Here is a 25630-nt window from a genome sequence, read left to right on the forward strand (position 1 = left end):
TTTGAAGTGTTTTTTTTTTTTTACCTTCTTTTGCTCCTTTCTCCAAAAATAGTGTCCTTGCTACTTCCCTAAATTAGCCTAAGCAACCTTCCTGAGTCTATCTTTCCCCACCAGAATCATGCTTCAGGTATGTCTTCGTTTCTTCCAGTCTGCTGGTTTCTAACCCTCAGCGTACAAACATGCATGGACCTCTTCTAGCCTGACCTTAATGCTCCGATCCCTCAAATATTTTTCCATTGCTCCCCATTTATTTCACTGCAGAACTCTGAAAAAAGTCTATGCCTTGAGCAACTTTGCCACCCACTCATAAACCTTATCCCTGGGTACTCGAGCCAAACTTACTCGCTGAAATGGACCACTCCAGGGTTCCCTGCCATTCTTGAGAAAATCCCTCCTGATTGGCCTTAGAGCTAGGTATCAGGATCTCTCAGTGACAATCCATGGTGTTAATCTCCCTCCTGACTTTGAAAACTCTTTCTTTGATTGTCTTTTTCTTTGTTCTTTCCTTCAGTGACTGCCTTCTTTTAACTTCTGCTTTCCTTAAAGAATGTGCCAGTGCTGAATTGATGGCATATTTGTTCCCTCTTCATACACTTCTCCATGAGAATTTCAACTACTTTCACATACTGAAATACTATTCTACACAGATTCTATATCTATAGCTGCTCTATAAGCTCCAGATTCTTTTCCTTCCATTTTCTACAGACTGTCTGATACCTCTCCATGAATATATCACTAACTAACCATTAAAATGTCATATGGCCTAAAACAAACTCACCCCACATACATCCATGCAAGAAAACAATCTTTCTTTGTCATCTATGGCTCAAATTGCAAAGTTGTCTTGAACTATTCCTCTTATTCACTCTCTTTCTCTCTCACAGTTTATTTCCCCAGATATCAAAATTTTCATGTTCTACCTGCAATATCATTTATATTCAATGCCCTCTTTCCTGTCCTATCACTGCTGCAGATCAGTATTCATACTTCTTCATTTTATTACTTGCTTTATAACTTTATAACTCCTAACTTCAGGCACCACTTCAAGCCTTCAGCTGATTGGATGAGGCCCACACACGTTAGGGAGGGCAATCTGCTTTATTCAATCTACAAATTCAAATGTTAATTTCATCCAGAAACTCCCTCACAGACAGGCTCTGAACAATATTTGACCCAATACCATCACACTCCTGGGCCTAGTCAAGTTGACAAATAAAATTAATCATCACAGTTTCCTTTTCACCAGGGAAAGACATTAGAGACATTGGCCATCTTTACCCAGTGCCAGCAGCCACTGGCAACAGGGAGAAAAATTTCCCTCTCCACTTTACTGCAAAAAGATCATTCTATTCTAGGATCAGAGGTCAGCAAGAAAGGACTCTCTGCAGACCCATAGACTGCTGACAGTCAAGCCTGGTCCTTGAAGAAAGTTCTGAGTAGCAGCACACTGGGATAAAACAAAGATAAAACAAAATACTAAAAGACTGAAATTAAGCTGTTAGGATTCAACGTCTCCATCTACTATAATATCTGACTATTTTGATTTAGACTTTTGTCATTCCTGCTTCAAATTGTTAGCTATTATCAAGTTAAAAATGTCAGTTTTAAGTAAAATTCAAACCACCAAGAAATACCTAAGTTCCTCCTGAGAAACGGGTCTTGCAGGAATGGGATCCTTAATGAAACTGCACTTTGAAAATAACATCTTTATTCCAGGAAATGGAATTGTGGGAAGAGGTAATATTAAGAAAATAATTATAACAGCATATATATTTTTCATTTTGTCCTAATTTTGCTTTTTCATATATTTAACTTCCACATTAACCTAGATGAATTTTATATGGACTCATTTGAAAGAAAAGACAAGAAGTTATCCTTAAAGCCCATTAAAATATATTGGCTTCAGATGTTTTTAGAAGGGCAGAGTTTAAAGATGTCTAACATTTTGCTAAAAGCATAGAAGTATTCTTTCTTTGAAGAAACTTGACCCAATAGAAATACCTGCCTCATTAAAATGCTCAGTTTGCTAAGTTTGAACTTTAAAGTGCAATTTCTTTTCGAGTGAAAAAAATGGCTATTTTTAACGGTTTAAATTGAACTTTTCCAAAAATGACAGAACGGATTTCTTAAACCATCTTAAACTAACAGTCATGAAAACAATAATACCCTTTAAAATTCAAAGTTTTATCACCAGCAACAAATAATTTTGGGATAACTATACCTTTTTAATAACATTTGTACTTATGCAAATAAAATAGTAAATAGCTCCTCTCAAATTTTTAATTATTCTCTGTGTTAATCTACAGTTATACTAATTATTAAATTATCAAAGCAATTTTTATATTTTTTTATTTCTGAACAGGTGCTATAAATCTCAGCTAAATTTTTTTGAAAATTATATTCCTTACTAGAGAACTTTAATATTTCTTCTGGAGTCTTTTTTACATGTATTGTTGACACATTCATCTCATAAATGTTTTTGTGTATGTGTGTGCTTTCGTGCTTTGGAAGCTTTTTCCCCCAATTCTGATTCCCCTCTTTATCTTCTTCTGTTGCCCACATTTCACCTTCAGAAGAACTGAACATAATGTGCTAAAGACAAATAGTGTGATTCAGTTTCATTTTCTTGTCTAATCACAAAATGCTCCACACAATCATTTTTGGAAAGTGAGGCTTTTTAGCTGGGGGAGGATGGATGAGAGTTATAGATGCAGTATTGCCATCTTAGTGTTCATCTCTTCTTTAATTCTTTTCACTGTCTTTCATCTTACCTTCCTATAACCAAATGATACATTAGAAACAGCCTAGAAAATGACAAAATGGAGGATAAATGAATTATGCTATTTTTAAATACTTTGAAAGTCTGATGTAGCCATCACATTCATTAACCTGATCTGCTGAATATATGCCCTGTAATTCTTGGTGTATTCATCTGTGAAGCATGGGATGTACCTGGTGAGGGGTGGGTTGAAGATCACCTTATATTTAGAATATTATATATTCTAATGTATAACATATTGTGTAAAATATTATTACAGTTATAGTCATATTTTTTATAAAAATAATTATATCTATTATCTTGAGTTTCTAATAGTAATACTATAAAATGCAAATACAAATGAAAGTAACAGCCCATATAAATCAACATGGAGAGTGATAGGTCCAACAACCGACATGTCAAATGGGGATAGTCTTCATTTTTTTAAATTTCTTAATTACCTAAAATAAAATAACACTGTAAGTACATGCAGGTGTAAACTTCTATCAAAGTAACAATTTGTTTTAACTTTAAGAAAAATTTTCAGTTATCTTCTAAATTTTCTGCCCGAAAGAAATACTCAGAGATTTAAATATGAGAGCTAACCCGAATAGTATAAACACATGTTTATTTCTACTCCTTCCTGAAAAACCAGTAAGATGAATGTTATACAAAAACATACACCTCCAAAGTTATAAAGAACGGAAGAGAAAACAGTAAAAATATGGCATACTAGAGAGTGGATGGGACAGTGATATAGAACATAGAACACTGAAAAATAATACTGAGTTTGCAGGTACAGATGCCAAGAGGAATTCCAATTCACGCCAAAGAATCTAGAAAAGATTCAGAAAGGAAGGCAAGTGGTACCCTTTGAATGTGAGAAGACACATAAGTATAAAAATAGAAAGACTGGCTAAAGTCTCCTTTATGAGAAGCAACTAGACCCCAAATTCCCTCTGAGCTCCTGTGCAGCCAGGAAACAGCTCCTCCTCATCATGACTGACATCGTGAGGTTACACCTGGAGACTTTGCCACAGAGGGTCTGTGGACTCCGGGCTACCAGGTAGGCCTGAGGATGAGAATGCCATGCTGAGAGGGGGTTAGTCAGTACTACGAAATGTGGAAATGGGTCAATATCTCAGGTACTATTGGGGCAAACGACATGGAGCTGCACAGTAGGTCCAAATAAGAAACAGAAAATAAGAGAAACAAGAGAGAAAACATTAACCGTGATGTGCTCAAACATACCTGGCAAGGCTTTCTGATGCCCCACTCGGGTACAATCACATGTGGCCCTGCTGTAACTGGCTTACACTGCTTGTACCTTCTCAAAGCATCTTTATTCATACTGAGAGGATTTTACCTGGAAGACTATGACACATGTAGGAAGGGAGCTACGGTCTGATTTCTCTGATTTGCTTTGGTATAGACAATTCTGAAGGTTCAATGATAGATATCTCATACTGTGTCCTTATCCAATAGTTTCAGAGTTCATAATAAGAAAAATTCAGCAATTTATGAAAAATCTGTTTTCAATCAATGTAGGATATACCAGATTTTTTTTTAAACACAGGTCTCGCAGAGCTCAAAAATAACTTATTCAAGCTCTAATTCTGCTAATTTAAACTTCTGCTGAATTAAGACTTGATTTAATTTCACCATGGGGAAGTACAAATTTAGCTTGGACTTTTAAATCTACAGTATGCTGAGTTTTTCTTACACTTAACTTTTTTGATGACTTCCGGTTTCCAAAGTCTCAGATGTGAATTGATATTAACATGGTATAACTAAAACCTGGAACTGATCCCCAAAAGTCTTAGAATTGATGGAAATTTTAATAGTAAAGCTTAAAAACCTCTTGAAGCATGGTTATGGGACCTATTTGTAACAAATGTATAGTCAAAATTTTAGAATATCAAATAATAAACATATACACATTGCATAATGCCATTATTTCATTCAATAATAAAACTATCTAAGGCAAATGACATTAAATGAAACTACTGTAATCACAGTACAAAAATATGTAGGGCAAATCACTGTTATTTGTTGCTCTAAAGAAGCATATCCTGAAAATTCCCTCATTGAATTATCAAAGGAAATGGATGTTCCCACGTTTTGTACTCTGTCTCTCTCTTGTATTTTTCCCGAACCACCAACTATTTTTGAAATTTTTCTTTGTATACCAGTGATTCCAATTGGGGGCAGAGGTTTGCCACCCAGAGGGCATCTGACAACGTCTGAAGACATTTTGGTTGTTGCAACTTCAGGAAGGGATGCTTCTAGCATCTAATCTGTAGAAGCCAGGGGTGCTGCTACACATCCTACTATTCATATGACAGCCCCCCACAAAAATTATTAATTGGGAAATACTTCCATAGTTGTAAGGTTAAGAAAGTTTGTTCTATATCTTCTCATCTTTCTTCCAAGTCCTCTTTCCCTGTGTAATGCTACTATTGTCAAAATATATCTGTTATAACAAAAGAAACACTGTGGTTTTGAAGAGTTAAAATTCAAAGTCAGAAGGCCTTTTCTTTGTATATTTCCTGAGACTTGTTACTTGACCTTGAATAAATCGTTAAATCTATCATGACTTTTGTTTCTCCAAGTGTTAAGTTGTGTGGTTAGATTTTATCCGTGCTTTTTAGGTAAGTAATTCATTAAATAAACCTCATGTTGAAAGCCCAATAAATAAAACAGATCAAAGTATCAATATATCCCTCCCATGCTGAAATGAGGTTTGGTTAAGAATTCAAGTATAGTAGCCCCTATGGTAATTCCAAGAGTGTCTTGAGCACAGCTGAAGACTTCTGTGCTACTGGGATATTTGAAACATTTTGAGAAAGAATAAAAACTTAATAAAATCTATGAGTTAAATATAAAGGAGTTTTAGGTGCTTGTTTGTTAGATTAATATATATATTGATATTTTCAGGTATGTATATAAATTTCAAAAATATATACATATATAATATCTATATTTCTAATATTTTAAGTTTTAGAAGTTGTAGCCCTTGCTTTTGTGAAACGTTTTTAGAATAAATCCCATAAAATGTGCAATAAAAGCCCATCCTTGTCTGATTCTCCTTATGCTTTAAACATGTCTAAAACCATTAAAACATGGTTTATTGTTGATTTTAAGATTTCCTACAAAGCACTGAATAGATGGACATGCATAGGCTCTCACACCAAGGAGTAGAATCTAGTTTGTCTAGGATACATTGCCCTGGAAGTGATGTTTTGGGACCTCTAAACAACACCTTAAGAAAAGACGCAGCCTCTACGTCCTCCTCTTGAAGACCTGCCACCATGCTATGAGAAAGTCCAAGCTAGACTACTGAACAAAGCGACACCTCATGGAGGGAAGGGAAAGGGGAAAGAGACAGACAGACACTGTGTGGAGAAGGAAAGGATTTCAGACTTGTGAGTGAAGACAGGACCCCATGAAACAGAAAACGCATACAACTGCCCCCTGTTATAATGGTAAAATTTATAAATTTCTATGTCAACTTGATTAGATTAAGCCTGGATATTTGGTTAAACAAATGTGTATGTGAGAATTTCTGGATGAGATTAGCATTTTTTTTCTTGATAGGCCAAAGTCTTAGTTTAAAAAAAATTTTTTTAACTTTATTGAGGGATAATTGAGAAATATAACTGTATACATGTATATATACTGTATACATGTATATGTATACATGTATATTATATGTATAATGTATAATATACATGTATACATATATGTATACTGTATACATGTATATATAACTGTATACATGTATAATGTGATGATCTGATAGACATATACACTGTGGACTGATTACCAAGATCAGGATAATTAAAACATCCATCACCTTATATAGTTAACTTTCTTTTTACTTTATGTGGTGAGAATGATTTAGCACGGGTTTCCCCCAGTATCCAAAAATAAAGCATTCCTATGAAACCTTTCATAAGCCAAAACAGCGTAAAGTGAAGAGGCAATTATCTTAGGACACCTCTTGCTAACAGACCACAAAATAAATCGAGGTAAAGATGCTCACCGACACAGTTCCAATTTATGGCAGCTTGATGTCAAGATTCTCAGTGTACTTCGTAGGTAAGGAGTTTGGTGGTGCCGTACTTGCTGCTCTAAGTGCTATTTTTACTTTTTGACCTTTTTCCTAAAAGCGAAAAGCCTCTTCGCGTTTCTTTTGGTTAACTAAAACAAGTACTAACATAGATATTTCATAAAAGTGAAGTGATCTAAACAGAACTTTTGTAAAGTAGGGGATACATATATATAACATTGCATTATTCACTATAGTCACCATGCTGTACATTAGATTCTTAAAAGATATTCTTCTTATAATTGAAAACTTGTACCCTTTGACCGACATCACCTATAGTCTCCTCTTCCCCAGCCCCTGAATCAGTGCATTCAGTAAAGCATACTGCCTTTCTTAATATCGGTGGGCATCATCTAATCTATTGAGGGCCTAAATGGAGCGAAAGACAATGGAAGAAAGAATTCACCCCCTTTTTCCGCCTGACTGAATGAGCTGGGACATCTGTCATCTCCTGACCTCAGGCTGAGACTTATGCCACTGGCTTCCCTGTTCTTAGGCCTTCAGAATAGGACCAAAATACACCAATGGCTTTCCTCGGTCTCTAGTTTGAAGACGGCAGAACATGGGACTTCTCACTCAGCCTCCAAAATCATATAAGCCAACTCCTCATAAATAAATCTCTTAAATATAAATCCTATCAGTTCTCTTTCTTTGGACAACCCTAAGACACTTGTCCATTAAGAAATAATAAGCCAATGTTGTTTTTTAAGCCACTAACTTTTTGGGTGGTTTGTTAAAGGGCATTAGATGACTAAAACATGGTAATTAATGGTTACATAACCAAAAGATAGTGAACAGTTTTTGTTAAAAATTTACTGTTGTATAATCTAATTACCATTAATAACTTTTATAATACATGTATGATTCTTTAAACGAGACCACTTTAACATTCCTATTGTATTTTTATCTATCATAAATGATATTCTTAGACTAACATTTATTAATTAAATATGTTTCAATGGGTTACCTGTAGATTCAAATTATAAATATTTCTACATATCACTATTGTGTATATGAGATAAAAGGGTTTTGTAAAATAGATAGCTAGTGGGAAGCAGCCCCATAGCACAGGGAGATCAGCTTGGTGCTTTGTGACCACCTAGAGGGGTGGGATAGGGAGGGTGGGAGGGAGACGCAAGAGGGAAGAGATATGGGGATATATGTATATGTATAGCTGACTCACTTTGTTATAAAGCAGAAACTGACACACCATTGTAAAGCAATCATACTCCAATAAAGATGTTTTAAAAAAAATACCTTAACTGTGGTATTCTAAAGTGAAACGAAACTTTTTTAAATTATAAATTGGACAGGTAAGCCTTAGTATGTTAATATGTTGTGATTCTCTAAGAGACAAATATAAACTAAGATGTTCCCAGAATTTATTGACCACAAAACCCTTTCTTACTAAATTGCCTACAGGCACAAGAGTGACATCATTAACTGTGGGATGAGACTATGAAAATGTATATCCTTTATTCTCAAGTGGCAGATTTTTGCTTTGTGTTCACTTTGAACTTTACCCCATCACAACTCGGCGTGTCTAGATACCACGTCTGATCTTGGGTAAGCGGTCTCATTATTTTTTGTCTTAGCTTCCTTGCCTACAAAAGAAGTGATTAGGATATCTAGTTTGTATGACTGCTATGAGGATTTTAAAACAGTAAATGTAAAAAGATTAAAATAGTAATTATCATATTGCATGTGCTCCACAAATAGTAGCAATTTTTGTTGTTGTTACCTATCTTAGGCATTCTATTTGCTAGATATTGGGTATGGTACTTTTACAGGTCCTAATGCAGTTATTTACTTACTGAGAATTGTGCTAATGTGTTACGTCAGTCCATAACATACATGACTTTGATAAAGTCCGGCTGTACTGATTGTCTTACCTAAAACCCTATTCCTTAGAAATTCTGTATAGTATACAAAATAACATTTGAATTTAGAAAACATGCATAGGTAAACATGTAGGGCTAAAACCACTAACCTAGTGATCAAAAATTCAACTTATTTGGGGACCATGAACTATTTTTTGTTTATTTACATTGCAGGTTAATTGTATGAACTTTAAGCTACACATTCCGATGCTTAGCTCAGCTCTGCGTCCACTTGACTGCACAAAGACCTCTCCTTGGCTTTCTTTTTTTATAATTTTCCTGATGTAAATGGCCTCTTGTGTGACCTATAGGAATAACACTGCATTTTAAAAAGAATATTCAAAATTCATTAAAAAGATTAAAGCCCTAACCCTTGGGCTTTGACCTCATCAGTGCTGACATACTGAGGGCCTTTGCTTCCAAATCCTGTGGATCAAATAAGCACCTTTTATTATGACCTTGAGACACAGACATTTTCTTAGTGTTCTGTTAATAGAAGTGAGCATTAGGGCAAGCTGAAACTTCTGGTAATGTGCACATCAAGCAAAACTTTGAAGGTAATGGGATTAAATATTGGTAAAGAAATATTGTTTATATCCAATTATCAGCTGGGTGAGAAAGTGGCTGCTCAATTGTGATGTTAAGAAAGCAACAACTAGAACTTCCCCAGCAGTCCAGTAGTTAAGACTCTGCCTTGCAATGCAGGAGGCGTGGGTCCGATCCTTGGTCGGGGAACTAAGGTCCCACATGCTGTGAGGTGCAGTCAAAAACCTTAAAAAAAGAAAGCAACCACTAAAGATGACTTGAAGAGACCGCTTGAACAGGAAAAAGAATAACTTAAATCCACTCCAGTTGATATAGGAGAAAGGTTAACTTCAAATAAAAATAGTGTGTTTATGAAATCTCAAAAGCAGTTAATATAGTGGTATTACTTCTTAAAATTTTAAGAAAAGGCTAAGAATGGTTGCTGTGTTTAGTAGTCTGCAATTTTCTACACCAGGTGTATTACTCTGTTTGGGCTGCCATAGCAAAATACCATAAACTCAATGGTTTAAATAACAGACATTCATTTCTCACAGATCTGGATGTTGGGAATCTCAGATCAAGGTGCCAGTATGGTTGGCTTCTAGTGAGATCTCTTTCCCAGGTTTTTCCATGCTCACCTTCTTGCTGTGTTCTCACATGGTGGAGGGAGAGAGAACTAGTTCTGTGGTGTCTTTTCTGACAAGGGCACTAATGCCATCAAACCAGGGTCCCACCCTTATGAACTGGTCTAACCCTAACTACTTATCATAGATCCCATCTCCAAATTTCATTACACTGGGGGATCAGGGTTTCAACATATGAATGTATGGGGACACAAGTATTCAGTCCATAGCGGCAAGGTTTTATAACCATGGCTCTTTTATGAACTGGATGATCCATTCTTGTGGACTGCCTTGTGTATTATAGGACACTGAGCAGTATTCAATAATACAGACATCTAACACCTGGCTCATCTTTCTTACTTCCATCTCTTCGAGTTGCTGCCAGTACACTAAGCAGCACGTCCCCATGGCCATGAGGGGTTGTTATGTCAAGAGACATGAAACTCCTCCTTCCTTCACCCCACCCTGCCCCATACAGTTCATATTTGTTTTCCTCTCTCTTGCTCACTGTCATCTCTACCTTAATCTAAAACCCTACATCTCTTCACGCTTGAATTACTGCAACACTCTCTCAGGCATTCTACTCTCTTCAGTCCTATATCACTTCCCTTGCAACTCTTTTAACATTTTTTCTCAGGGAAATTCTCTCTTCAAAAGCCCTTATCACAGATGGTGTAGTCTCTATACTACAAACTCCAAACTTTCCTGATTAGCTTTAATGCAGGGGTTCTCAACATCAGTACCACTGACATATTAGACTGGACAGCTCTTTACTGTGTGGGGCTATGATGTACATTGTGGGGTGCTAAGCAGTAGCCCTGGACTCTGACCACTAGGTGCCAGTGACACCATCAGTCTCCTAGTTGTAACAACCAAAAATGTCTCTAGAGGTTGTCCCATGTCCTCAAGGGAGAAGAGGGGTGCAGAATCACACCCATTTGAGAAACTCTGGTCCAGAGCAGGACTTCTCAAACTATTTTTGTTGGAAGACCAATTTTTAAAAAAATTCCGATCTATTTGAGACTGATAACTTTATAAAAACATTTATGCAACACTGATGCTCAGTTTATGTCTAGTTCTTTCAGATATCAAAATGTTTGAGGAGTAGCCCTTATAAATGGACATTAAAATGGAGCACCACGGATCTCTAGTCAGGAGTTGTACTAATCCATTATACAACAATGTATGCGGCAACTTTAATAATATTACAACACAGGAGTAGAGATCCATGGTCAGGTCTAAGCAGAGCTTGCACACAAGATGTCAGGGAGTGAGCTCTTTAGAAGAGCTAGCCATGCTTGTGCATATTGATATTCTGTGTAATACCAGAGCAGTGCCTGCTTATATATTCACACACGTATTTCTTGAATGCATGGGTGCAAGAAAAGGTCACTTAGAAGCTTTCCTCCTTAAATCTATGAAACTAGGTGACTTCAGTGCAAGATACTTTACCAAAGTGGGACCTTATTAGAGCAAAGGCTGTATCTGCATATCATCAAGAATGATGCTGAGCACACAGTAGCTGCTCAATTAATATGTATCAAGTTAATGAGTGTCTTATTAATTTCATTTTGACCATGCTGCCAGTTAATAAATGAATGAGTGAGGGAATAAAGGACTGATGGCATACAAGATTTTCCTGAAAAGGATGGTGAAAAAGCTTCCTGTAACAGGTGGCACAGCAGACAAGCTCCTTTGCTTGTCCACAAGGCTTACACCATCAAGATGATGTTTTGTATGAAAATACGTGTCAGAAGTTGGTGTAAATATGTGATGTTTATAAACCAAGATATGGATAAGTGGCTAAATAAATGAGGAGATGCCAACATTCAATTCCAGGGAAAGTTTGCTCATTTGTCCTTGAGGGTGTACATAAAAGTATGTATGAATGAATGAGTGGGCGGTATGCATGCAATCTGTATAGATGCCCTACTTTCCAAAGCTTCAAAGTTGCACCATTTAATCAAAGTAGCAAGGTTATTGTATCTCTGAAACAGAACCAAATCTTGGTTTCAAATGATTTTATGGTGTCAACAACTTGATCATATTGCTTGCCTTGTAAAATGTTAAGACAGCTATCAGACTGTTTTTAATTTACTCTCTTGGCCTCGATCCACTCTAGTTCTTGTAACATTCTGTCAGCACTATTTTCCTATTGAACGTCAATGAGATGTTCTACTGTGATTTCTTCTTTTTAGGCCAGTACTCCAAGTGAACAACAAAACATGTGCATGCTGACTGACAGAGACAAAATGTTTATCTTTTTAGCATAGAGCAATTTTATATTTTAATTACCAAACTATCACACAATATAGCCTCAGGGTGAGTGTGTCCTGATATATATGTGTATGTGTATACATTATACATATATAATATGTGTATATGTTATGTATACATTATGTACATAATGTATATATTATGAATGGAGAGAGAGAGAGGGAGAAATTCTATATCACTTCATTAATTAGTAACCTGCTACTCTGTGAAATTAAAATATGAATCCACCTACATTCAAATTCAAAGAATACATATATTGTGCAAAGCCAGGTTCACTTGTACAGCCCTGGCATCTGTTCACCACCAGTTTCAAGAAAGTAACTTAACAGAAAGACTCAAATTTTTTTCGAAAGAGAAGTGTTAATTCTGTTAAGCAAAATTATCATATGATGAGTGACACATCAGTTATGTATGGATATATGCACATGTGTTTAGATATATAGCAATTATTTTCAAAGTTTTAATTAATTACCCACACCTGTGCCTCATGATGTGCAGTCTCGATATTTTAAATATTTCTCAGTTGAGATGTAAAAATGATCTCACACTTACTGGTATGATTATCTTGGTAAGGGAGAAGAGATGCTCAGTCTCTTGGTCTCCAAGAGAAGTCATTTGTTTCCTGGTATTTAGGTTTGTATTTTTAGAAGTGACTAATAAGTCCTGGATAAAAGCCATTTCTGCCAGGAGGATTAATTTTGGCTCTCATGCCCACTAAGCCATCAAATGTCCCACCTCTTGCTGTGAGAAGCCAATGGTGTCAGACACTTGAGTGACACTTCCCCTGTCAAAGCCACATAAAGTCCCACCTGGACATGCAGCTGCTGCGGGGCTTTGGCAGTTTGCCAAACGCTCTTCAGTTCACGCTTTTGCCTCTTAACTTGCACATGAAGTGTGAGATTAAGTGCACAACGTTGGGTGAAATTATGTCAAGCCCTAGCGTTTAAAATAGGTGTAATTTTAGAATTGGCAAGCTGCGTGGTGTGTGACACCATGTTTTTCCTAAAATTCCAAGATCTCCAATGTACTGAAGGTGAAAATATTTGTTCAAAGTTTGGCACCAACTCGCTTGGTAGCAAAACCTCATCAGAAGGAAGGGCATTGGAGAGTGAAAGTGTCTCCTTAGTGAGGTTGTTCATGGTTCCCTGTAGAAAGGATAATGTGTTTGATGAAATGGATAATGTGTTTGATGAGAGGGTGCAGTCTCACAGACTAGTGGTGATGCTATGTAAAACTCCTTGTGTGTGCTCCATTATCATTTTAAGGTGCCCCAAATTCTTGATTTCAAAACCCACTTGCATCCACAGATACAAATGAGAGACTGGAGACCTAGATCTTAGAGGCAGAATAGAGATAGAATAGATAGAGATAGAATCCTGGCTTCTCAAGTGACAAGTAGGTGAAATTAGGATCTAAGCTTCAGCACTCTTCCAAAGACACGTACCTGCCAAAATTAGGACTACAATGAGGATTTTTCTGACTCTTCCAGGACTTGAATCTAGTGTCGATACCTATAACTCACTGGTACATTTCTTTTGAATTGAGCAGAATTGATTCATGGGCATTTGCTTGTATTTGCTCAGTTAGACTGTAAAGTCACTAGAGATGAGGTTCATTGACCTTATGTTACCTTTATAGAACACTTTGCTAAGTTTTGAAAGGAGGACACACCTTAGAAGAAAGACTACATTACTTTTTAAGAGATGGTAGGTTTCTGATCTTGTTTTTAATTTATAATGTCTAATCAATATTAATAACTGCAAAATATTTTTATCTGCAGGTTAGAATAAGAAAAGATACTATTCATACCTCTCTTAATACAAACTCTGATGTTCTTGCTGACATACAAATTCCTATTACGTGAACTCTACCTTGTTTACAAAAGTAAAATTATTTTCTATTTTAGTTAAATAATTATACATGTTGCCACTGAAATCCAACCAATAACTTCCTGTAGAATAATTAGCAGAAAATAAGTATGTAAAGAAGAAAAAGTGGTTCAGATTGCCACACGGTCGTTCAATCGTGATTTCTACTAAGTTATTTTAAAGCATATTAATGCAATTGTAAACCAATTTCAGTGATTTATAATCACCAGGAGAATCCCCAGAAGTGGCCCTGAAATTAATGATTGGTTTGTATTTAAAGTAACCACCTTTAGCAATGGCTTTTTCTAAGTGAACTTCCTTAAGAGTAACACTTTGACTTAATTACTGAGACAGTTCATGTTTATCACCCTTGGCTGCAGTGGGAAATTTTAAAAAGAATTAACATAAATGTGATTCTTTTTCTCATGAGGTGCAAGAGCACCAAAGCAATGTAAGACGTGAAGAAATCCTAAAAATAGTAACACTTGTCAACAGAAACTAGGACATTAAACTTAATTGCTTAAGTTAATGATGCCTATGATACAGATTATAACACTCTTTGCAAAAGTGTGTGTGGAATTCACAGATGTTTGACTTCAGTTTTATGTTTATCAGCATTGATGACTTTTGACAGGAGCATCTAAATGAGCAAATAGCAATAAAAATGATTTGTTCACAAGGCATTTTCCTCTGTGTGTCTTCTCAAATAGAAAAAAAAAAGATTTTACTAGTAATTTATTTAATAAGGTCAAAGAAAACTCTAAGTTCCTACAATTCTTCAATTAAGGGAAAAGAGCAGTAAAATTGGAACCAGGGGAATTACGTTCATTCTCCACCTCTATATCTAGCTTACTGTGATACTTAAGGCAAACACATTACCTTTTAGCCATTGTTTCTCAAGGTCCAAACAGATTAAAAATGCCTACATCATACATGATATAAGGTTTATAGGAGAATCAAATGAGATAATGCACAAAAGACCTGTACATCACCAACAAACATCTTAATGTTATTCACAGAAAAAGAGAATAAATTATACACCTTTGACTATAGCAAAAGTGGGTAGATTGTTCCAGCAATGTAGCATGTGATGCTTCTGCTTTCATGTATGCACACAGCTTTAAGATTTTTTTAAAAAATTATATTGAATGCTGTAATGTATTTTGTTTCCTGTTTATTACTGACTATAAAAAGCCCATCAGAGGGCTTCCCCGGTGGCGCAGTGGTTGAGAGTCCGCCTGCCGATGCAGGGGACACGGGTTCGTGCCCCGGTTTGGGAGGATGCCACATGCCGCGGAGCGGCTGGGCCTGTGAGCCATGGCCGCTGGGCCTGCGCGTCCGGAGCCTGTGCTCCGCAACGGGAGAAGCCACAACAGTGAGAGGCCGGCGTACCGCAAAAAAAAAAAAAAGTCCATCAGAAAATCTGGCAAATTGAGATATTAAATTTATATGATTGAGACAGTGAGAGTTCCAAACTTTCTAGCCAATATTCACCAATTAATGATTGACTTAAGAATATTTGGTGACTATTTCAAAACAGTCATTTACACTAATAATAAAGTTGTTAATAACTAAACTATGATCTCTTAGATTAATATTCATTGAACATGGGCACTGGGGTCAGTGTTTCTAATACTGAATTACCAAAAGGAAAATAAAAGTTAATATGAAAACTACCCAAGAAGAAATATTCTGACTTTCTTCGCTTTTGGGAACCTACAGTGCAGAAAGAAATTAACAAAAGAAGCAAAGATAATCTAGGCTCTGTTCACAATTTTGCTACAAACTAGGTCTCATCATGTTAAGCACATTTAATGGACTTGAACTCAGAAGTCTTATATCTAAAATGACGATGTTGAATTTCACAGTTTCCAAGTTTAGTTATAGTCCTAGTATAAATCTTCGGTACTAAGATATTTTCCCTATGCATCAATGTTAATACCTGTAAACATATTTCAAACCACATGCCCAGTTTTTTTTTAATGAAAACACCTCAAATACACTTAATTTTTTTTTTTTTTTTTTTAACAAGCAGCTCCAGGCATCCCTAAGAAACTTTAGTGACCCAGGACAAATCAGTAATCTAAACACTTCCATCTCAACCCTTGTACACTGTTGATGGGAATGTAACTTGGTAAAGCCATTATGGAAAACAGTATGAAGGTTTCTCAAAGAATTAAAAATAGAACTACCATATGATCAAGTAATTCCACTTCTGGTTATATATACAAAGGAACTGAAATCACTGTCTCAAAGAGATATTTGCACCTCCATGTTCACTGCAGTATTATTTGCACTAGCTAAGATATGTAAACAACTAAGGGTCCATTAATGAATGAATGGTTAAAGAAAATGTTGATTATATATATATATATATATATACATATATATATATATACACACACACACACATATATATATATATATAAACCTTAAAATAAGTAACACAATATAAATAATAATTACATGTTTATGATATAGAAAATACCTATATAAATATAAATATATAAAATACTGTATAATTTCATCTATACATGGGATCTAAAAAAAACCCTCAGAAATAGAGAACAGATTGGTGGTTGCCAGGGGCAGTGGGTGGAGGGTAGGGGAAATGGGTGAACGTGGTCAAAAGGTACAAACATCCAGTTATAAAATAAGTAAGTCCTGGGGTTGTCATGTAAAGCATGGTGACTGGAGTAAACAGTACTGAATTGTATATTTGAAAATTACCAAAGGAATAGATTTTCAAAGTTCTCACCACGCTCACACACAAAACTCTAACAATGTGAGGTAACGGATGTGTTAACTAACTTCACCGTGGTAATCATTTGGCAATATATACACATATCAAATGATTTCACTGTACACCTTAAACTTACACAATGATATATGTCAATTATGTTTCAATAAATCTGGAAAGAAGTCAAAACTTTTCTCTAATTTTTCTCCAAAAATTACAGAATCGAAAAGAAAGATATGTAGAAGTAGTGAAAAAAGACAATAATTAGGCAAAAATTGGGTCAATATTCTCTTCTTTCTTCTAGGTTGTCTCCTAGTAATCATAATTGCCTTCCACTCATCCATAGCAGTATGAAATTAGACAACGTTCACAAATGGAGATTCCCATTGTTTAAAATCTGAGGAAAAATGAAACAGCCAAAAGAATGACAAGAAGATAATTGATGAGGATAGATGGGTTCTGTATATAATGAGATAAAATTATTTGGCCACAGGAACTAATTGCACAGAATAATTCCAGGCTCTCCCACTCTATAGCAAGACCAGATCTTTTCCTATAAGCTCAAGAACTGTCACATTCTGTACAAAGATTAAAAGAGCATCCACAATATTGTAATCTCAGATCCACCATCCTGAGTGAGTCCTGAGTGCATTAAAAATCCCCTGTAGTATAACACATCATCAAATGTCAGAGAATCATATGTGTCACGTGGGAACAAGAGGTGACAGGTAACCATCCTTTTTGTAAATTATAGGAAGCTAAGTGTTAACTATATTCTAGTGAGAAGTGGCAAAAATACTATACCAGCCTCTACACCTACACACACAAAACGCAACATGAGTTTTCATTTACCTGTCTGTTGTTTGAACAGGTGAACTTATGATGGGTTTTTACAAGGTGCTTCTGGCTAACTTTGAGGTGAATATGTATGCAAAGAGGGAAGACGGATTCCTAACCCTAAACTGATTAGGTCATTGTGCTGAGACACAGAGCAATATAGTTCAAAGGACTTAAAGAAGCCATCTGCCTTGCTGACTCAATATCCATCAATACAGGGGCCACTCTGCCTATAAAGAATTTTCTTGGGTTACCTTGATTATGTAGACAGAAAGCCACTGAAACAGCATTTAAATCAGCTGGAACTATCTTTAGCTTCAGCAGTGGCAGGTCGTACTCTTGCCACTTCAAGCCATGAAATTGTTTGAAATTGTGTGACAAGAATTAACATACTAAGAGACATGTACGACAAGGTAAAGACAGATAAAACTGCTATAATATAGATCCCTAGATGACTCAGGATGTGCTTGGGAAACAAGAATAGCAGGGTCGTAACAAAATCTATACTAAGACTGAAATAAGGGTACAAAGCTCTTCAATTTGTAGTTTCAGACCATTACTTTAGAACATTTGGTAAGCATTTAGAAAAATAAAGATACGTCTTGAAGATAGCATATGTATGATTGTTAATAATTATGTTTTAATCCATACATATCTCCTTTTATATATTTAAATGATGCAAGAATAATGTGTAAAATATACTTATTCTATTTTTCTCATTTATTTGACATATTTGAACTTATATACAATTGCTAAAGTACAAGATAAAATTATCAGGGCAACTGAGAAAAATGTTTACTGGCAAAAATTATGTGAAATATCTGTTTCATTAAATATATGTGAGTTAAATAATAATTTTAGTAAAACACAGTATAGATTTGTTGTCAGAAAACTATAATCTACTATTTTGTTCAATATATTAATTCTATAGTAAATGAAATAAGGATGCACATTAATGAGTATAAATTATGGAAAGTAATAGCAGCAGTGGGTAAAAGTAAAAAAATGAGAGAGTTGTGAAAACTGTCATTTTCAGACAATTTTATTGCATAAACTTCTATGTGTAAACAAAGCAATCATATATACTGTCTTTCATATGTACTGTCAGTTTAATTTAGATAATGTTAAGTAATACCCTATCTGTAAAATATTGTGAGACCTTGACTGTGTACCCGGAGAAAAGACAGTTCTTGAAATTTTCAGTTAGCATTATCCTGAACTCCACCATCAATCACAGAGCACATACATTAGGCAAGGTCCTGCTATAACCCAACATCTTAATTTAGTAAAGTATGTCACTTCTACATAGTCAAGAAAGAAGAAAGTGCAATGTGCTGTTCTACAAAAGACAGGAGAACTACTATCCCTATGTATACACATATTTAATGATATATCAAAAGCCTTCTGCATGGTGTGTCAAAGTAAATTTATTTTCTAGGGCTCCACTTATAATCTTAATGTTCACATATTTCACAGTATTACAAAAGGCAAGCCTATTTATCTTACTCTGATCTCAAGCAAATGCAAAACAAACAGCTAATCGATTCAGTATTTCATCTGAGATTAGATAGATATATATATACATACATAGATGTAATAGATTAAATCTACAAATAGTAGATAGAAGGATATGTATTCCACATTCTACAGAGGTATCTATTCTATCTACCTACCTTCCTACCTTTCTATCCATCTATCTATAAATATATATTCATTTCAAAAATGGGATTGCCAAGTGCTTCAGAGGGTCATGCATTAGGAGACAACTTTTGCATTTTAAATCATACTGACTTATTTTAAATGATGCATGCCCATGTGGGGGGCTATTTTATAAAGCAAAACAGAAAAGTGTCCTAAGGAAAGTTAACCTTAGAACTCCTGTAATTAAAAAGTTAGAACAGTCATGTAACAAAACTGAATAGGGAGAGTTAGTGTGAAAGTTATTCTTAAAGGTTATCTTGTGACTCTCCAGTCCCTTATTTGCTGGATCTCTTTTTATAGAACAAGAGATTTGTTACATAGCTGCATGTACACTTCAGAGTTTACGCAGGGATGTACCTATCACAAGAAGCTACAGGTGATTCAGAATGTGGGAGAACAAATGCCTTAATTAGCGGGCAGCCCATTATCCCCTCAGGGGAGAATGGATTTGTTTTTAAAAGAACACTGTCAGATTAATATACTACTCTTATATTGTCTAAACTATAGTACTTTTCTGATTAGATAAGCTTCATAAATAGCACTTCTTTTTTCTATTTACATTGCATTCTTAATTTGAGATAAAAATAAAATGTGTGACAACATATTCCAGGGCTGTTAATATAGCCTATCTGGGATAAAAATATAAAAACATATTTTTATAAATAATGTATTGGGTGGCCCAGTGGTTAGGATTCCAGGCTTTCACTGCCATGGCCTGGGTCAGTCCCTGGTCGGGGAACTGAGATCCCGCAAGCCACGCAGCACAGCCAAAAATAAAAATAAATAAATAAATAAAAATAATGCATCAATTAATACATCATATTTTGTTCAATATGTTTTGATAGTAGGTTAATTAACATCAATTATAGTTTACTCAGTATTTGAATAGGTAAGTGGTCTAAACACATTAAGGGAATTTTTAGAAACAAAGATGCAATACATTAAACACTTTGAGTGGAGAATTACAATACTAAATGGTACAGCGATTGAAAATAAGTTTCTTGAGCACCATTTATTCCCCTGGAAACCTTCCCCTCACACCTCCATTATTAACCTCACATGGGTAGCTTTTACAAGCAAAAAACTACATTGGGTCCAAAGGATTGAAATAATTTAATTTGATTATTCTGTCAATCATTTGGCATAATTAATTTGATCTTAAATTTGAACTTTCTTTAAGCCTGTTTAATAAATGTCATGACACTTCCTGAATCTATGACTTACATAAAAAAAATCTACTTGATGGCTCTATTTATTATTTTCCTTTTAATCCGCCATTCACTATACTCCTATAATAACTTTAAAAACTTCAAGTACACACAAAATATATCAATTAACAAAAAGTGTGCTGGCAAGGGTGGTCTAGATAACATGGCTGAGACAGTTCATTTTCGTACATATATTGTTCTCACTTTTGTTCCCACCATAAAAGTAATAAATGGAAGTAGAGTGTGTGGAGCACAGCATTTAAACAGAGCTGTTCTGACGCTCCTGCAACTCTGCCATATCTTGTCTAGCTTGTATAGTCTACATCTTCACAGTGTATTTCTATGTGTCTAGATATACAGTAAAAGCAGTAGGGCTTCCCTGGTGGCGCAGTAGTTGAGAGTCCGCCGGCTGATGCAGGGGGCACGGGTTCATGCCCCGGTCCGGGAAGATCCCACGTACCGCGGAGCGGCTGGGCCCGTGAGCCATGGCCGCTGAGCCTGCGTGTCCGGAGCCTGTGCTCCGCAACGGGAGAGGCCACAACAGTGAGAGGCCCGCGTACCAAAAAAAAAGCAGTATATCCAGTGCTTTCTCATTTTAAAATCTCTAAAAAATTAGAACAATTCATGCTGGTCTTTTTTATCCTTAAAAACCCACCACAGAATGTGAAAGATCGTAAGAGGCTGACATGCTAGGTGGTTATAGCCAAGCCTCAGTGTCTCCCTGTCGCCGAGCCTATTCTCCAGGCTGCGTGTAGTTTCCTGGAGAAGGGATGCTTCTTGTGTATGTCACTATATCATATCTAACCAGTTGTGGGTCAGGACAACCACTGAGAGGCAGGAGACAGTTAAGAAATATTCCAGCTTCCTCACCCCTCAGTGAGAAAATGCTGAGGCAGGTTCCACAGTTGATCTTAGAGGGTTGCCACAGGGACTGAACCACACTTTCTCATAGTGGTAATTTGCGTACCCTTTTTTGCCATCTCCCCTCCCGGTCTCACTTTCCCAGCATCTCATAGTGCTTCCTGGAATTGCCTTTCTTCAAAATTATGTGTCCTCAAGCCCACAACTCGAGATTTGCTTTTGAGAAACCCAAACCTGGACATAAAATTTTTTGGAGATGGGGGCAGGAAGGAGATGAAGAACTCAAAAATTTACTTCTCCATCATTGTCTGTCCAACATTGTTATCTGCTGTGTATTGAGTCTCAAATACTAACTCATGCACATCACAGCCAAGACACAATGTTCTTTTATCAGCTATTTTTTATTCTTTGAGATAGTTGATTTGTTTTAGAGTTAACTAACAAATCAATATTATATGGTTATCTATTCTGTATATAACTTCTCTGTCAGTGAAAAAGGCAATATCAACATAGTGCCATAGCTGCGATTAGTCTAGAGGTGGCTATGCAGTTCTAAAAAATTGGAATTTCCTAATATATACAAGTATTTCACAGACTTACACTATTCTTATTGGTGTTATGGTTAATTTCCCAACCAGAAGTCCTTTGTGAGATAATGGAACATTGAATTCTTAATTGATGTTAGATACTGATTGACAATCTCCACATTTTACAAAACAGTAATCATAGCTTAAAGGGAAACATTTCCAAATATTTGTCAATTGTGACTCTCGAATGTAGGTGTCTTACACAGAGAAACTCTTGAAAGCTTTCACTGTATTTGCTGCCTCTACCTTGTCTCTCTCCATTCTTGTCCAAAGTGGACTTAAACCCAACCACTTCACTGAAATTGCCTTCAAAGTAATTCACCCATAGTTTTATCTCACCAAATACAGTAGTCACTTCTTAGTTTTCCTTTCCTTCCACTTTCTCAGCAACACTTTACAAAATCATCACTTTAAAAAAAAATAAATATACTTTGTTTATATTTATTTTTGGCTGCGTTGGGTCTTCATTGCTGCACGTGGGCTTTGTCTAGTTGTGGCTTCTGCTCTTCGTTGCGTTGCACGGGCTTCTCATTGCAGTGGCTTCTCTTGTTGCGGAGCACAAACTCTAGGTGTGCAGGCTTCAGTAGTTGCGGCACGCAGGGTCAGTAGTTGTGGCATGCAGGGTCAGAAGTTGTGGCTCACGGGCTCTAGATCGCAGGCTCAGTATTTGTGGCACACGGGCTTAGCTGCTCTGTGGCATGTGGGATCTTCCCAGACCAGGGATCGACCCTGTGTCTCCTGCATTGGCAGGCAGATTCTTAAGCACTGCGACCCCATGGAAGTCCCCCAAATCATCACTTCTTGAAATCCTCCTGTCCCTTGCAAACGATGACTCCCTCTCCTGGTCCTGGTCATATCTCAATGAAGATTTCTTTTTCCTCTGCTGGTTTCTCCTCCTCAGATCAACACTGTATAGTGAAATGTTCTTGGGCTTCATTCTTTTCCTCTCATCTGCTCTTCATTCAATCCCTGAGTGATTCTATCCAGTGACACAATTTTAATTAATCATTTGTATCTTGAGCTTTGATCTCATTTAGGAACTGGCATTCACAATTGTCAGTTTAACAAATCTAATTGCCTAATAAGCTAAAATTTACATATCAGAATCAAATCTTATCCCACAAAAGCCTATCCCTTGTCTAAGACTTCCCCTTCTCATTAAATATCACCTAATTCCCCTAAGTGCTCAGGATAAACCCAAGGTGTCGCTCTTAATTCCTCTCTTCTATGCATTCCATGTTGAAATCTACAGAGCACCCAGTTGTTCTAATTCCAAAGTATCTCCAGAATTGACTAAGATCGTTACTACTACAGTCCAGACGTCTAATATTTGTGTCCACATATTGCAAATTTAATGGTCTCTTAATGTTATTTATACGCCAGATAGATCACTCTCTAGCCAGTATGCAGCATAATCATTTAAGTGCTTAAATCACATTATAACAGTCCCCTGTTTAAATTACTTACTGGCTTTCCTTTGCAATTAAAATAGCATCCAAATCTTCACCATCACATGTAAAAGCCTGCATTTGGGTTCTGCCTCATCTCTACCTCCACCTTTCTGCCCTAGACCTTCACTATGCTTTAGCCAGGTAGGGCTTTCCTTCTGTCCCCAACATCCAGGAAAAATAATCCAGATACTGTATATATTCAACATGTACTTGATAAATGAATGGAAGAACTTGAATAATCCATGTCCAAATCCATTTTTTGTATGACATGGGGCTAGCTGCTTGATATCTTGAAACTGTAGTTTGCTATTTTACATACTAGCCATAATCTCCATTACCTTAATTAATTATTTTGAGAATTATGCTGATATATGTAAACACCTATAATACAGGAAGCAATTATTAGAAGGTGGTAATATTTGATACTACAAGTAATAAACCAATAATACTGACCCAGTGGTTCAAAGGCTGTAAATCATCAACATGTCAAGTAATAAAGGCAAAGACATAACAAATCTGTTTACCTCTGAGACACGTGTAGCTAAAGCTGAGATATATTAGATGTCTAAATTGCTTAGGTGATAATTGCACCAAAGTATAAACTCAGTTATTTTAATAAAATGTTGGTTGTGCAACACCGTAGAATGTAGTTTGGGGCAAGGACCACAACATTTTAGAGGCTTGGCTTCCTCATCTGAATATTGCCATTAATAATAGGGTGACCTCTGTGGATTGTTATCAAGATTAAATTGGAAAACCCAGAAAATATTTCAGTACAGTTCCCGTACATAATAAACATATCACTTAGTTGAGATGCTAACTGTCCTGACAACCAGTGAAACAAGTATGATTTGGTTCTTATCCATATTGCATGATATAAATATAAATCTGCTAAACATTACTGCAACACCCCCAGAGGATCTAGCTTAAGTTCAACCAAGTATACAGTTTCCCAAGACTACTGTAGGTCATATCCAGCATCAATAGATTCAGAAGGTATAAAACCTGTCTGCATTAGAAGCGTCTATGAATTGAATAAGGTACCACCCCCAAATTTAAGTATCTAAGCTCTCTAATCCCCAATGTGACTGTATTTGAAGATAGGGTCTTTGAGGATGTAATTAAGGTTAAATGAGGTCATAAGTGTGGGGTCCTAATTCAACGGGATTAGTGTCCTTATAAGGAAATTAAGAAATATCAGAATTCCCTCTCTCTGTGTGCACACAGAGAAAAGGCTGTGTGGGGACATAACAAGAAGACAGCCATCTACAAGCCAGTAAGAGAGGCGTCATCAGAAAACAACCCTGCTGGATACCTCGATCTCAGACTTTCAGTCTTCAGAATGTAAGAAAATAGATGTCTGTTGTTTAAGCCACCCAGACAGTGGTATTTCATTACGGCAGCCTGAGCAGACTAAGACAGACACCAGCCCAGCCCAGGAGGAAGGAGAATATTTCACATCAGGCAATTAAAAAATGGGGGCCAAAGACACCTCACCAAAGAAGATACATAAGTGACAAATAAGCATATGAAAATACGCTCCATATCATAAGAGAAATGTAAATTAAAACAACAATGAGATACCACTACATACCTATTATATTGGCCAAAATCTGGAACATTAACAACACCAGATGGTGGGGAAGATATAGAACAACAGGAACTCTCATTCATTGCTAGTGAAAATGCAAAATGGCACAGTCACTTTGGGAGATTGCTTGGTGGCTTCTTATAAAACTATACATACTCTTATCACACTATCCAGCAATCATGCTCCTTTACTCAATGGAGTTGAAGGCTTATGCACACACAAAAACCTGAATATAGATGATTATAGCAGTGTTATTCATAACTGCCATAACTTAGAAGCAATTGAGATGTCCCTCAGTATGTAAATGGACAAATAGACTATGCTACATCCCGCCAATAGAATATTATTCAGCACTAAAATAAGTGAGCTATTACGCCATGGAAAGACATAGAGGAAAGTTACATGCATATTACTAAGTGAAAGAAGCCAATAATAAAAAGCTACATAATGTATGATTCCAACTATATGACATTCTGGATAAGGCAAAACTATGGAGACTAAAAAGATCAATGGTTGCAAGGTGTTCGGAGTGAAGAAGGATGAATAGGCCAAGCACAGAAGATTTTTTGGGTGGTGAAACTGTTCTTTATGTCACTATAATAGCGGATTCAT

This window comes from Aethalodelphis obliquidens, unplaced genomic scaffold (assembly GCF_003676395.1).
Source record: "Aethalodelphis obliquidens isolate GAN/ISIS:26980383/991018 unplaced genomic scaffold, ASM367639v1 scaffold29, whole genome shotgun sequence".
In the NCBI taxonomy this organism is placed as follows: domain Eukaryota; kingdom Metazoa; phylum Chordata; class Mammalia; order Artiodactyla; family Delphinidae; genus Aethalodelphis; species Aethalodelphis obliquidens.